Source organism: Cannabis sativa, chromosome 7 (assembly GCF_029168945.1).
Source record: "Cannabis sativa cultivar Pink pepper isolate KNU-18-1 chromosome 7, ASM2916894v1, whole genome shotgun sequence".
Taxonomy (NCBI): Eukaryota; Viridiplantae; Streptophyta; class Magnoliopsida; order Rosales; family Cannabaceae; genus Cannabis; species Cannabis sativa.
The window spans coordinates 40,153,789-40,168,981 of NC_083607.1; the positions used below are offsets into that span (position 1 = coordinate 40,153,789).

General features: G+C 37.2%; 1 long non-coding RNA gene and 1 pseudogene across 1 annotated transcript in view; one reads left to right on the forward strand and one right to left on the reverse strand.

The window, feature by feature from the left end:
* Positions 1–11,975, forward strand: part of LOC115697153 (uncharacterized) — a 28,169-nt gene extending 16,194 nt beyond the window's left edge. The window contains exon 3 of the long non-coding RNA XR_009688774.1: positions 11,852–11,975. This is a non-coding gene — a long non-coding RNA (uncharacterized LOC115697153). The remainder of the gene's footprint in view (positions 1–11,851) is intronic.
* On the reverse strand, positions 3,302–13,033 carry LOC115697155 (putative boron transporter 5; annotated as a pseudogene).
* Positions 13,034–15,193: the final 2,160 nt, after the last annotated feature.

Consider the following 15,193-nt stretch of genomic DNA (forward strand, 5'->3'; position numbering starts at 1 on the left):
CCACCTGGAGGGTATTTGTAGACGGAGCTTCTAACGAGAACGGTTTCGGAGCCGGAGTGGCTATGATATCACCAACTGGACTGCGACTCCAGGCGGCCCTCCGATTCGACTTCACAGCTTCAAACAATGAGGCCGAATATGAAGCCCTGATAGCAGGGCTGAAACTGGCAAAAGCGGTAGGAGCCAAAAGAGTGGAAGTCTACAGTGACTCCCAACTGGTCGTAAACCAGGTATCCGGAGAATACCAAACCCGCGGCGAGCGGATGGCCGCGTACGTAACAATAGTCTGAGAACTGCTCCACGAGTTCGCGGACTACAAAATAGAAAGAATCCCCCGAGAAAAGAACGCTCACGCGGACTGTCTGGCTAAGTTAGCCTCGGATAGCGAAATCGAAGAGCTGGGGGTAGTACCAGTGGAACGCTTGGCAGAGCCAAGCATCAAAATAAAAGAGACCACACTAACGGTTGGGCAAGAACCCAGCTGGATGGTCCCCATCATAAAATACATAACACAAGGTGAGTTGCCCCAAGAAAGGGCACTGTCTCAGAAGATTCAGTATCAGGCTCATCGTTATGTGATGATGGATCAAATTCTCTACCGGAGAGGACTCAGCATGCCTTATTTAAGGTGTGTATCGGACCCTGAAGCTAGACAAATCATGCTAGAGGTCCACGAAGGGTTCTGTGTAGATCATACGGGAGGACCCAGCTTCTCAAAGAAAATATTGAGGCAAGGGTACTTCTGGCCAACAATGAAAAAAGATTGTATAGACTATGTCCAAAAGTGTGACTCGTGTCAAAGGTACGCGAACATACCGAGAGCCCCTCCAAATGAGATCACCCTGATGACCAGTCCCTGGCCCTTCGCGGTTTGGGGAATAGATCTGATCGGGTCCCTGCCAACAGGGAAAGGAGGGGTAAAGTATGCAATAGTAGCAGTAGACTACTTCACCAAATGGACAGAGGCTGAGCCTATGAAGACAATAACTACCAAGAAAGCATTGGACTTTGTTATCAAAAACATAGTATGTCGATACGGCTTGCCTCACAAAATAGTCTCTGACAATGGAAAGCAATTTGATTGCGAGGAATTTACTGACTTCTGTAACCAACACGGAGTAGTGAAAAGCTTCTCCGCGGTAGCCAGGCCTCAAACAAACGGCCAGGCAGAAGCAGTCAATAAAATCCTAAAGGTCACCTTGAAGAAGAAGCTGATGGCCTGCAAAAACAACTGGCCTGAAGAATTGCCAAGGGTATTATGGGCCTACCAGACGACCCCCAGAACCACGACCGGTCACTCGCCTTTTTCAATGGCGTACGGTTGTGAAGCGATGGTCCCGGTAGAAACATTATTCCCATCCCACAGGAGGACGACTTACGATTCTGCCACGAATCAAGCTCTGCTTCAAGAGGCTTTGGATCAAGTCGAAGAACTCCGGGATGAGTCTCAAATACGGATGGCTGCTTATCAAAAGAAGGTGACCAAGTATTTTAACTCTAAGGCTAAAAACAGAAAATTTGCTATTGGGGATATGGTCCTAAGAAGAGTCTTCCCAACCACCCAGGAACCCGGAGTGGGGGTACTTGGGCCAAATTGGGAAGGACCATATGAAATCGAGGACGAGATCGGCTCCGGCACTTACAAGCTAAAAAGAATGGATAGAACCATTGTGCCAAGAGCCTGGAACGCCGATCACCTCAGAAAATATTACCAATAGCAAAAATATAACTTAGATTTTGTTCAAAGAGTTTGTACCATCCAAATGTATACCTCCTCTGCATGTTGAATAAAACTGAGTGCCTTAAAAACAAAGTTTCTATGCCACTCAGGGGGGTACTAGGGTATGCCGCACAGACAGACAGAAAAACAAACTAAGTAAAATATCCTGACCCAAAGGGCAGGTCAAAAAGTATGCACAAAAATAAAAAGCATAAGTATAAAAAATCCTGATCCAAAGGACAGGTTAAAAAAGAGAAATATGTGGCAAAAGAAAGATCACATATAAAATATCCTGACCCAAAGGGCAGGTCATATACATACAAACGGCCGGGGGATAGGCCTTAAAAAATTGTCTCCCCTTCGAATAAAAACTGCTACCTAAATATATTGTTCCAAGGCAGCAGCAAATATGTACAAAAAAAAAAGATAATAATAATAAAAGAAGCGGGTGGAATCTTGGTTGTTCTGGGTCAATCTCAAAGCAGCTCAGTCAATGCGCGGAGGAAGGCGAGGTCCAATACGTGCCTCTACCATGGCATCAAGCTTCTTCTTCTTTTCCCGAAATTTGGCAATCATTTCCTCAGGTTTGGGATAGAAGGTAAGCTTGATATTTTGGTCGCTCGTAGACCAAGCCATGTAGACCCCATCATCGAAGCGCTTCGGGCACCGGCCGCAGGAAACAGGAGAAAGGAGCTCGGCTCTTTTTGCCTTCTTGATGGTCTGCTCCTTGAAGTCCCTAAGCTCCTTCAACTCCGCGGCTAGAGCGGCCTTGGACTCTAAGTTCGCCTGGTGAGTTTCCTCTAAGGATCTCACCTTGGCAACCATTTCGTCCAAAGTTTCCCTGGCCTCCCGGAGCTCCCGCTTAGCCTAATCAGCAGCCTCGCTTTGTGCCTTCAGCTCCTCCTGATGCTGGGCCTCCAGCCTGTCTCTCCGCTGGGCCTCGTCCCGGATCATGGCCTCCGCTTGGGCTTCCCTCCGTTTGGCCTCCTCCTCATTGGCCTTGGCAGCCGCCTCCCGGCGCTCAGCAGCCTCCTGGTAGAGCTGCCTCTCCGCGGTGAGGTCCTGAAGGACCTTCCTGACGTCCTTCATGTCCCCAAAATCAGACAGAACGAAGCCATGATTAATGATGTTCTTGGAGAGGCGGCCAGCCTCAGCAGCAAGCTGAAAAACAATACAAGTGTAAGAAAGAATCCCCAAAAAAGAAAAATAAAGGGAAAAGCAAACTTGTAAAACACTTACCACCGTGAGGGAGTGGCAGAGGTCCTGGACCTGGAAGATAGAGTTCAGGGAGGCACAAGTTGCGAACCGCTTGGGCGCGCACCGGGTAAGCTGAGAAGCAAACTCACCACTCATCTCCGCGGCGAAAGGAGCCAAGGTGGGCCCGAGGAAGCGACGGAACCAGTCGGACAGAGGGTCCAAGTTTAGGTCCCACAGATCCTGGTACTCCGGGTTGTTGATGGTTTCGTGCATCTCAACCCGCAGAATAAGTGAGACTATATATAAATATATAATTAAGAAGTGTAGACATTATTATTATTTATATTATATTATATTATATTATATTAGTTCAACTCCTCAATTTCATTCGTGGTCCTCCTCGACATGATCCCTTACACAGTATCTCCTGGATGAATCTATAAAAGAAAATTTAACGAAAACATGAAATATATTAAGATATTGAGAGGTTCCGATAGATTATCAAATTATGCATGCCATTATGTATAATTTATATATTGATCGATTGTGGGATAATGATATCACCTGACCACGTCTGTCTTCAGTGAAACTCATAGCTCTGACCTTGATTTCTCCTCTGCTTGTTGTTAACTCATCTAATATCTCACCATCACACATCTCAAGTACTCCATCTTCCTCCTCAACTCCACCTACTTCTCATGACTGTCCATACATTTGTATAAGGTTTTATGTAGAATACAGAAATAATTGGCAAAACAAGTCATTTTTGTATTGCAAAATAGCCCCTGGCTAAAAGTTTAATTAACTGGCTGAACTATTTGAACAACCATGAAAAAAAAATTGAGCACCTGTCTTGAGTGTGGGAGGTCAATTTGCAAAAGTTATTCAAAACTAAATCTAGAGAATGTTAAATAAATTAACAATTAACCCAAGATCTATTTGTATATAACATAGAACACAATAGTAGTATATGATAATTGAGTATGTGTACCTGATTGATCCATAGCAATTATCTCTGATTGATCCACAGCAGTTACTCCAATTCGATAGTGCAATACTATCAACTAAGTCTTCCTCCCTAGATCTCTAAATCAGAAGCAGTTTATTTTCTCTGATTATCAAAAGGTATACAATTGTGATGAGACAATATGTATTTATAGAGTTAGGGAGGGGACTTAGCTACAAAACCCTAGTTGGGCTGGGCCTGCTCATCAAAGGCTTCAGTCAACTAGAAAAGCCCACACTTCTGCTTCACCTAGACTTTACTCACAGATGCTAAGCCCATTAACAATTGATCACCAACAACATGGGCTAACACAGCAAAGAACTATCCAATCAACCCAAGTTTTAATAAAACCAATAAAATTTAATGTAAGCCCAAATAAAAGTCTAACATTCTCCCACTTGGGCTACATTGATTTTAATACATATATATTATATATCAAAATAATTTTATTTGAAAACGACTCATGGGTTGAACAACAAGAAAACATTTGTGGCCACTTTAAAAACTGATAGTTCTCTGATAGCATCTCAACATACCGGTCCAATTTAACCTTTGATAATGAACTATGACAGTCATATTGTTTTTAGCTCAACAAAAGACATTCATAATCACAAATACCAAAGTATTAAATCGACATGGTCAATAAGTCTAGTAGTGTGGTAAGGAATTATGTTCAACATGTGATCAATATAAAATAACATAATATCCTTATCAGTCCTCAATTTCACTGATACCGTGATGCTTAATAAATAAGCCAGTGAAATTAAACATACACCACTTAAAATAAGTAAGTGTCACTAAACTTGCTTAAAGAATTAAGCCAACAACATATCATTGTCAATAAGCAAATAGATTTAAAAGACAATGATCACAACAATATGAACCACATGCTTTCAATTCAATCATTCTCGAGAATATAACAAAACATAATTGAAAACATATCCATTCAATAATAAAAAATATTGAAACATAAAATGTAGTTCATAACTTTATTCAGAAAATTATAAATAATAATTTCTAAAAACAAACAGAAAACAAAACTCCCACTAACCCAAAAGATCAAAAGATTCTAAAATGCCCATATTAACAACATGTTTATTAAATAGCACGACACTTGACCCTTTGGTTAGAGGATCAGTTAACATCGACTCGGTCTTGCAATTTTCAATAACAATGTCTCCTTTCTTGACCAAGTCTCTGACAGTGAGATACTTTATTTCCATGTGTTTAGAAGCACTACTAATCTTGTTATTCTTTGAAAAGAAAACAAAGCAAAGATTATTATCACAATAGATTAGCATAGGTGTGGAAATAGAATCAACCACTCGTATCTCCGAAATAAAATTCTTCAGCCACAAAGCTTGCAAAGATGCCCCATAACATGCAACAAACTCAGCATACATAGTAGATGATGTGATCAAAGTCTGTTTGACACTCTTCCAAGAAATAGCAGCACCTGCCAAGGTGAAAATATAGCCAGAAGTTGACTTTAAATCATCTACACAACCACCAAAATCTGAATCTGAATAACCAACAACTCGAAGATTGTCAACCTGCTTATACACAAGCATAAAACTCTTCGTTCTTTGCAAATATCTCAAAACTTTCTTGGCTGCAACCCAATGATCAAGACCAGGATCAGATAAATATCTCCCAAGAACATTTACTACGAAAGCTATGTCAGGTCGAGTGCAAACCTGAGCATACATCAAACTCCCTACTACACTTGCATAAGGGATGTTCTTCATTGCTCCTCTTTCCAAGTCGTTCTTAGGACATTGCTGCTTAGTGAACTTGTCCCCTTTCGGAATAGGAACGTAACCGGCTTTACACAAATCCATGTTGAACCTTTTGAGCACACGATTAATGTAAGCTTCTTGAGATAAGCCAAGAACTTTTCGATTCCTGTCACGATGGATCTCAATCCCCAAAACATAGGATGCCTCTCCAAGATCTTTCATATCAAAATTGGAAGACGAGAAAATTTTTGGTCTCATTTAGTAGTGACAAATCACCGCCGGTAAGTAAAATGTCATCTACATAAAGAACAAGAAAAATATAACGACTCCCACTGATCTTCATATAAATACACTGATCAAACTTGTTCTCTACGAAACCAAACGATGTCACAACCTTGTCAAACTTCAAGTACCACTGGCGAGATGCCTGTTTGAGACCATAAATGGATCGTTTCAACTTGCAAACTAAGTGTTCTTTTCCATTCTCCTTGTAGCCTTCAGGTTGAGACATATAGACTTCCTCATTCAATTCTCCATTCAGAAAAGCAGTTTTAACATCCATTTGATGCAACTCTAAATCAAAATGCGCAACTAAGGCCATAATAATTCTGAATGAATCTTTAGTGGAAACAGGTGAGAAAGTTTCAGTGTAATCAATACCTTCTCTTTGAGTAAAGCCTTTAGCCACTAAACGCGCTTTAAACCTTTCAATCTGTCCCTTTTTATCCCTTTTAGCCTTTAAAATCCACTTACAACCTATTGGTTTAAAACCATCAGGTAATAACACTAGCTCCCATACACCATTTTTCTTCATGGAGTCGATCTCATCATCCGTAGCTGCTAACCATTTTGAAGATTGTGGACTATTAAGTGCTTCACTAAAAGTGACAGGATCCACAAAATGATCAATATCATATTCTCCTTCTCCAAGATAAACAAAATTATCATGACACTTTGTTGACTTCTTTTGTCTCTGAGATCTTCTTAGAGGAGGTACTTCTGGAATAACTTCTCTTTGTTGATCATTGTTTTGAATAACATCTTCCACAACTGGAATTTCTTCAATAACAGGATTCTCATTAACAATAGGAGCTTCATCATTAATAAGCCCTTCATCAATAATAGGACCTTCATCATCTTCGATATCGGGAGCAATATATTCATCAACAATGGGAGCATTACCAACTGGAGTAGGATGGAGACTACTATTATCATCTCTTGAAAATGACATAGGAATACAAATTCCTTTAGATGACTCCCCCATTTCAAGAGATGTTGAAGGAATTTTTTCAGCAACATCAAATTCCGTAAATTTAGCGATGCGAGATTCAACAATTCGCGTACCACGAGTAGGACAGTAAAAGCGATAGCCTTTTGAGCGCATTGGATAACCAATGAAATAACAGCGATTTGTTCTCGGATCTAACTTTTTCAAATTAGGATCATAAATCTTTACTTCAGCTGGACAACCCCATACACGAAGATGATTTAGACTAGGCTTCCGCCCAGTCCATAACTCAAAAGGTATCTTGCGAACAGATTTACTGGGAACACGATTTAAAATATAAGTTGCAGTCATAAGTGCTTCACCCCATAAAAACTCTGGAAGATTTGTTCTACTCATCATATTTCTAACCATATCCATGAGAGTGCGATTTCTCCTTTCAGCAACGCCATTTTGCTCTGGTGAACCAGGCATAGTGTATTGAGCAACTATACCATTTTCTTGTAAGTACTCTGCAAAAAGCCCCATGTGTTGTCCAGATTCTGTATAACGACCATAATATTCTCCTCCACGATCAGAATGAACAACTTTGATGACTCTTCCTAATTGTTTCTCAACCTCATTTCGAAAAATTTTGAGTTTATCAAGGGCGTCAGATTTTTCTTTAATTAAATAGGTGAATCCATAACGAGAAAAATCATCGATAAAAGTGATAAAATATTTGTTTCTGCACAACGTGGTGGAATAAGGACCACTGATGTCTGTGTGGATAATTTCCAATAAAGATTGACTGCGATTTGCAGTCTTCTTTCTTGTTTTAGTCAATTTTCCACGAGTACAATCAACACAAGTATCCCAATCAGAAGCATCAAGAGGAGGAAGTATTTCAGACTTAATTAAACGATCAACCCTTTCTCTGGAAATATGACCCAATCTTTTGTGCCATAACAATAAGGATGTTTCCTTAATATGAGGTCTTTTACCCACAGTATTCACAACATTAAAAGAGGAATCTAAAGGAGCCAATGACAACTTGTAAAGACCATCAGAATAAAAGCAATTTCCAATAATTCGAGAGTCAAGCATAATGTCAACATTATCCTTTGCAAAATGAAAAGAATATCCTTGTTTAACCAAAAGCGGAAGCGAAACTAAATTCCTTTTAAAAGTAGGAACATAAAAAGTATTGTTCAGAATAATCTTATCACGAGACTGTAATTCAAGAATAAATGTTCCAACATAGATAACGTCAACTCCAACATCATTGCCCACTTTAAGCTTGGACTCCCTCTCACTTGGCTTCCTGAGATCCCTTAGCCCCTGTAAGGAAGCGAAACATGAACGGTAGCACCACCGTCTAACCACCAAGAATCAATAGGAACATCAACTAGATTAGATTCAAAACAAACACATGCCAATGGATTACCTGATTGTGCTTGCTTCTTTTCTAACCAAGTCTTAAATTTGTGACAGTCTGTTCTCCGATGCCCCAATTTTTCACAAAAGTAACACTTCACATTAGAGTATTTGGACTTGCCGTTGTTATTCTTCTGTTTATTCTTATGCTCCTTACCATTACCATTCTGTTTAGTAGCACCATCATTTTTATTCTTGAATTTTCCTTTTCCTTTGTTGGGCTTGAGGTGAGAAACATAGTTAGCAGATTCATTCTTCTCCCTTTTAAGCTTGCTTTCTTCGCCTACACACCGAGAAATTAGGTCGCCGATAGTCCATGTTTGATTGTAAGTGTTGTAGGTGTCTTGATTAGGCCGAAAGAGGCGGGAAGAGCATGAAGAGCTCGATGAATAATGAAAGAGTCGGGAAGAGGAATATTATGATCTTTTAACTTGACTGAACATTCACCAATTTCGTAATAAAATCTCGCACTCCTTTTATTTCATCATACTTAATGGTTGTCATTTCATCCATAAGATGTCCAAATTTTCGGCCGTTTTCTCCAAAGTTGTCGTATAATTTTTCTACAGCATTGAAAAACTCTTTGGCATTTGTAGTGTCTGGCAAACCACTCAATAGATGTTCAGGAATGGATCTTTTCATAGTAAGAAGACTAAGTCGACTTGACTTTTCCCATTGTGCATGATGAGTTCTCTCGGCGGTGTCTTTGAGTCGATAAGATCGGCGAGTTTTTCTTCTCGTAGGCACAAGTCCAAATCCATTATGCCTAAAGTAAATTCCACATCTCGTTTCCATGTCTTGTAGTTGGAAGCATTCAAAATATGAATGGAAGCATTATTGTTGTTCACAGAAAATGAGACTGAAAAATTCAAAAATTAAAACTTGAATAAGCAATATGAGCAATGTATTAGAAAATATTGTAGAATCAACTGGTCATTATAAACTCCCCTTTGGGGTGAGAATATAACACACACATGATCTACCTTCATGAAGTTAACAACAAAGAAAAAATACATATCATTTAAGAATTTTATTACCTTTGGGCAAATAAATTTCTTAAAAATATGTATTAATTCAAGCAAAAAATAATAATAAATTTATATATTTAAATTATTACCTTTGGGCAAATAATTAAAATATATACATTTAATATTAACTCACTTCATGGAATGTGAACTAATATATGTAAATACTACCTTTGGGCAAGTAATTACACATATAGTCAACCAAAAATATAATATTTTCTTCAACATGTTAAATTTGGTGATAAAACAATCATTGAAAATTAATAATTTTCAACCAAATTTCCAAAAGAGATATATAATTGCTTTTATTATATTGATAAGCAAAAAATAAAGTGTCCACCATAACACATTATTTTTGTATCAAACAACCAAGTTTTATAACTTTAGAACAACAATTAATGGAAAAAAATGTGAAATAAAGAATATTGGTGGAGATTACATAGTCAAGATAAACGAAACAAGAGAGTGACTATGTCATATGGAACGAGAAGAAACTCAAAAAATTTTCTATGATTGACAAATTTCGAAAAATTATCAAAAAATATTTTTAATAATTTTTAACTACATAATTATCATTAAAATAATAATAATTATTAAACGGAGTCAAAAAATTAATTAAAAATCATAGAAAAATCAGAAATTTAATTCTAAGCACGCTGGAAAAAAAATCGTCGAAAAACGACACACGACGGTGCCGCACGCGCCCCCACGCGCGGGCTGTGCGAGTGGGCTTCGCGGCTGGGCTGGGTCTTCTTCCTCCAGCCGGTCCTGCAATTCGGGTCAGACGACCCGGTTCGGCCTCCAGTCGGGTCTGTCCCGTTTTTCGGCCAAAAAATCGACGAAAACATGGGGAAATTGATGGGTTTCGATCGGGAATCAATTTCTAGTTGATTTACACTATTAATTTCGGGTATTAAAGGTTAAATTTCTAGATTTCAAGACAATACCAATCCGAAAATTGAAGAACACAATAAAAAAAAATTGTAATGCTAATCTTAGTTTAAATCCGAAATTAATTATGTAGGAACAATCTTAAACAATTGATAATGAGTTATCTATAATCAATTTTAGATCAAAAACAATAAAATCAAAATACACAAAATATAATTTCATATTATAATCATATAAACCCTAAAACTTTAAATTTAAAATTCTCTTAATATACACAATGATTTCATGCATATAATATATCAATAGAACGAGAATTTAATAATAAACAAAACCCCTAAAGTTTTAAGATTTAAAAACAAAAAATTGCACATAAAATAATAACGAAATTGATATGAAATTATGGATAATTAACATATACAAATTAATTATACTAATTATAGATTCTAAATCATATACAATAGGCAATCTGATACCACATGTTAAATAAATTAACAATTAACCCAAGATCTATTTGTATATAACATAGAACACAATAGTAGTATATGATAATTGAGTATGTGTACCTGATTGATCCATAGCAATTATCTCTGATTGATCCACAGCAGTTACTCTAATTCGATAGCGCAATACTATCAACTAAGTCTTCCTCCCTAGATCTCTAAATCAGAAGCAGTTTATTTTCTCTGATTATCAAAAGGTATACAATTGTGATGAGACAATATGTATTTATAGAGTTAGGGAGGGGACTTAGCTACAAAACCCTAGTTGGGCTGGGCCTGCTCATCAAAGGCTTCAGTCAACTAGAAAAGCCCACACTTCTGCTTCACCTAGACTTTACTCACAGATGCTAAGCCCATTAACAATTGATCACCAACAACATGGGCTAACACAGCAAAGAACTATCCAATCAACCCAAGTTTTAATAAAACCAATAAAATTTAATGTAAGCCCAAATAAAAGTCTAACAGAGAAATGCTAAAGAAGATCAGTGGTAACTAATACCCTCTAAATTTAAGTGTACTACTGTTGACTTCAAATAATAGGTACTACTTTTGACTTCAAATAATAGACAAATGTATGATAAATGAGTACTTAGAAATAAAATGATAGGTAGAATTACCTCTCTTTTTTAAGTTATTTTGCATTTTGATTTCGTTTTGACCAACATTCGACCACTTGTCTATAAAATTTGAATCCATTTTGCAAAAAATTATGGAAAATGAAGAATTGGAATCATTATGTACATAACATACCCTGAAAGACAAGCTAAAAGATCTTGGGGCGGGAATGATTTCCTCATACTCGGCTGCATCAAGTTCTCTCAAATAAGTTGACCCAAAAAACTTGGGAAGAACAATTGTATTAAGCTGATGAGAAGAAAGAATGGCAATGGGAATAGTATTCCAGCTATTGGAATCCATGTCACACCAAAACACACAAGTAAATACACAACTTGAAACAGAGTAAATGTGGCTATGTATTTGTGTGGAACCAATTCCACAAACGAAGCATGAACTCTTTCCAACACACTGCACAAAAGAAAAATTCAATATATCAGTGTTTTGTTCAATTGAAATTCTCAAAGATTTAATGTCATATATCTTTATATTAATATATTACTTGTATCTTCAGCCAGGAGTGACAAAAAGAAGAAGAATTCTTTCCCAAAATTGGTTTCCGGGTAGATTATCAATGGCCATGTAGGCAAAATATCCCCAAAGAAGTGAAGTTGGTATCAATTTTATTAGAGGTACGACAAATACAGATGCTGCCACAAGAAGTGACTGTAGTAGATTGCTTAGTCTCTGCTTGTTAACTCGAACTGGCAAGTGTGCATCTATATGCTTTTCGGGATCAAATGTATCCTTTCGATTTTCCGATTCGCTTTTGCCTTTCATCACTGGCTCTTTTAAATCTTCCAGCTCTTGAACAACTGAATTCTGCACTTGCAACTAGTTACAACACAAAATCTTAAAAGAAAAGGAGTCTGGAACTGGGAAGCCTCTTACAGACAGTCCTAATATTGGTATTGGTCTCCAAGAAACATAACATCGTTAAATTCAACTCTTTTTCCATCGAGAGAGAAAATCATAGAGATAACTTGCCTTGTGTTCTTGGAAAACTAATACCTGAAGATTATGTCTATTTTAGTGGTTTATGTTACATATTTAAACACATGAATTAGCATGTTTAAGTACTTACAACGGGATTTCTGTCCATTTCGACAAACACACCCTGCATTTTCCCATAGATTTCAGAGTTGGTAGCCTTGAGCTTTATGCTTTCTTTGGCACTCTCCACCATTTTCCTTCTCTTCAATTGCCTCTTGAGAACTGCTAGGCTTTTTGTGTGCATTGGTGATTGTGGCAACACTCCATTAGATGGAGGCAAACCAAGTCATCCGCAAAGTAATGTCTAGGACCAATTCCTGTTAGCTTACTAAAATCATAACAATAAGATGTAACAATATTTTTACAATCATTTTACATACCATGAATCCAAGCAACAAGATGTCATAATGGTAAGCTGAAGGTTTCTTTAGATTGAACTCCTTTTGCTGTGCCAACTGAGAAGCAACGCTGTGATCGAAAAAGTAAAGCCCTGCTACCATCACACCAGGAATAATTGCAGGTAATATGTATGCAGGAGAAACCTTTCCCATATCCTGTAGTTAAGATAATATAATTTTAGAATATTTATAAGCTCACACGTTTAAATTTCTTATGAAATATGAATTAATGAATAGTTCTTTATTGCTGTTAGAATTTGGGAATAAGATGAATGAAGTTCCATCTCAAAAATAATTGGCAATTGGAAGAGTAGCTCATTCCTCTTATATATTCTATTATATTTCTACACATTAGTAATGTGGGATTCTCTAACATTCTCTCAAGATGGTGGTTATTTTATATGTTCACCATCTTGGACAACTCGATCATAAGCGGCTCTTTTTTGGCTCACTATTCCTAATCACAAGTGCCTCTTTTGCTCTACTTTTTGGATGGGTATTTTTAGATTTTTGGTGGCTCTTTTTTTTTTTGCTCACTATTCCCGAATCACAAGTTACATTTTCTTGACTTCTTGGCTCTTGGATCAGTTTTTTTAGATTTTTGATGGCTCCTTTTTCTTGGCTCTACTTCGATTGATTATTTTTTTGTTAGATAGTATTTTTTTTTTTGTTTTTGCTCTGATAGCATGTTAGAATATGGGAATAAGATGAATGAGGTTCCATCTCAAAACCAATTGGCAATGAGAGGAGTAGCTCATTCCTCTTATATATTCTATTAATTTCCACACATTAATAATGTGAGACTCTCTAACAATTAAAAAAAGTGCTTCAAAACCTAAAGAAGAAGATTTAGTAGGTTAGTATTGAGCTACCAATTTGTATTATCTCAATTTATCAATGTGGTATATTTTCTTCTAACTTATCTGCAATATATTGATATGATGTTCTATGAATTTAATCATATGTTTTGTTACTTGGATAATAGTTCCGTGGCGTAGAGATGTACAATCCCATAGGAGAGGGCTGTGGAGCCTTCTAGGAACTCCAGAGAGAACTTTGCTTGGTATACTGAAAGACAAGGCTGTCCACACCAATACCATGGAAGGAACACCATAATCTGCAATGAAACTTCTGAACCAACATGTAGAGTATATATAGTAAATAATGTTTAGATTTTGTAGGAATTAATACCCTACACCACAACAAAATAAACCAGTCAAAGCAAGGTCAAAACTGACCTTTAAACCCAGTCAAACCCACGTGTTTGACCTTCTGCATAGGAAACCAAAAAATGATAGCTCTTTATTAATGAGCTACAAATCGTTTAACCCCAAACAGTAACCCTAAATGACAATTGCACATATATAAATCCCTTTTTCTTTCAATCACTCACAGCCACCACTATCAAAACCCTAGGAGAGAAATAAAAGGCCCTTCTTCTTCAATGTTCTTCTCTGAAGAACATGAAGAACAGCCACAAAACCCACTGCCCAGAAATTTCACAGTTCGCACCAGACCACTCTAAGTCGACTCACCTTCTTCGTAGTTCTTCACTGAAGAACACGAAGAACACAGCCCAGAAAATAGAAATTAAACCCCAGAAAAATAACCCCTTCCTAAACCGATTATAACCCAGAATTTATAAACACAAACAACAAAGATAATGCAGAAAAGTAAAGAGAATAGATAGCACCGGATTTATAGAGGTTCCCCAAAGAATCTGGGTACGTCCCCTTGAGCTCGCCTCTTCCACTATAGATCTTCAATGATCAAGAGATTACAAAGCTTGGATTCCAACTCACAACATTTTGAGAGGTAATCCGAATATATATGTATATATATAGTGTTTACTCCTCTATTTTTTTTCTGTTTTCTCTCTAAATTTGTACTGATGTTGTGTTCTTTTTCCTTGAGCTTGAACAATCTCTCCTGAGATGTGGATCTCCGAACCACACCATGGGTTCCAAAGCTTACTCCATTGTAAGCCTCTTCCACAAACTCACCCTGTTCTTGTTCTGATTCTCAGTACTGATCTGGAGAAAAATATTCAGATCTGAGTTTTTATTTTTCCCTTGGTATTTTTGTTGATGTGATTCTATTTTTTGATGTTGTATATAGATGTTGTAATTTTCTGCTTTATATATGTTGTAGTGGAATACAGGATAGTTAGTTATAAAGTTTTAACAAACTTTATAAACTAACTTAATAACATAGTTAGTTATAAAGTTTTAACAAACTTTATAAACTAACTTAATAACCTGTCTAGGTAAAGAGAGGCCAAAGGCCACCTAGTATTTTACTGCTTTGTAATACTCTATGTAATATTCTGGTTTTTACAGTGTGGTTAATATGGGGTTTACTTCAACAATTTCCACCTAAACCCCATATAAACCGCTCACTGTAATCTCTATGTTGTTTGAGTGTATGTGAGGGTCTTAGCTCGAACCCATTAAGGGTTTTACCAA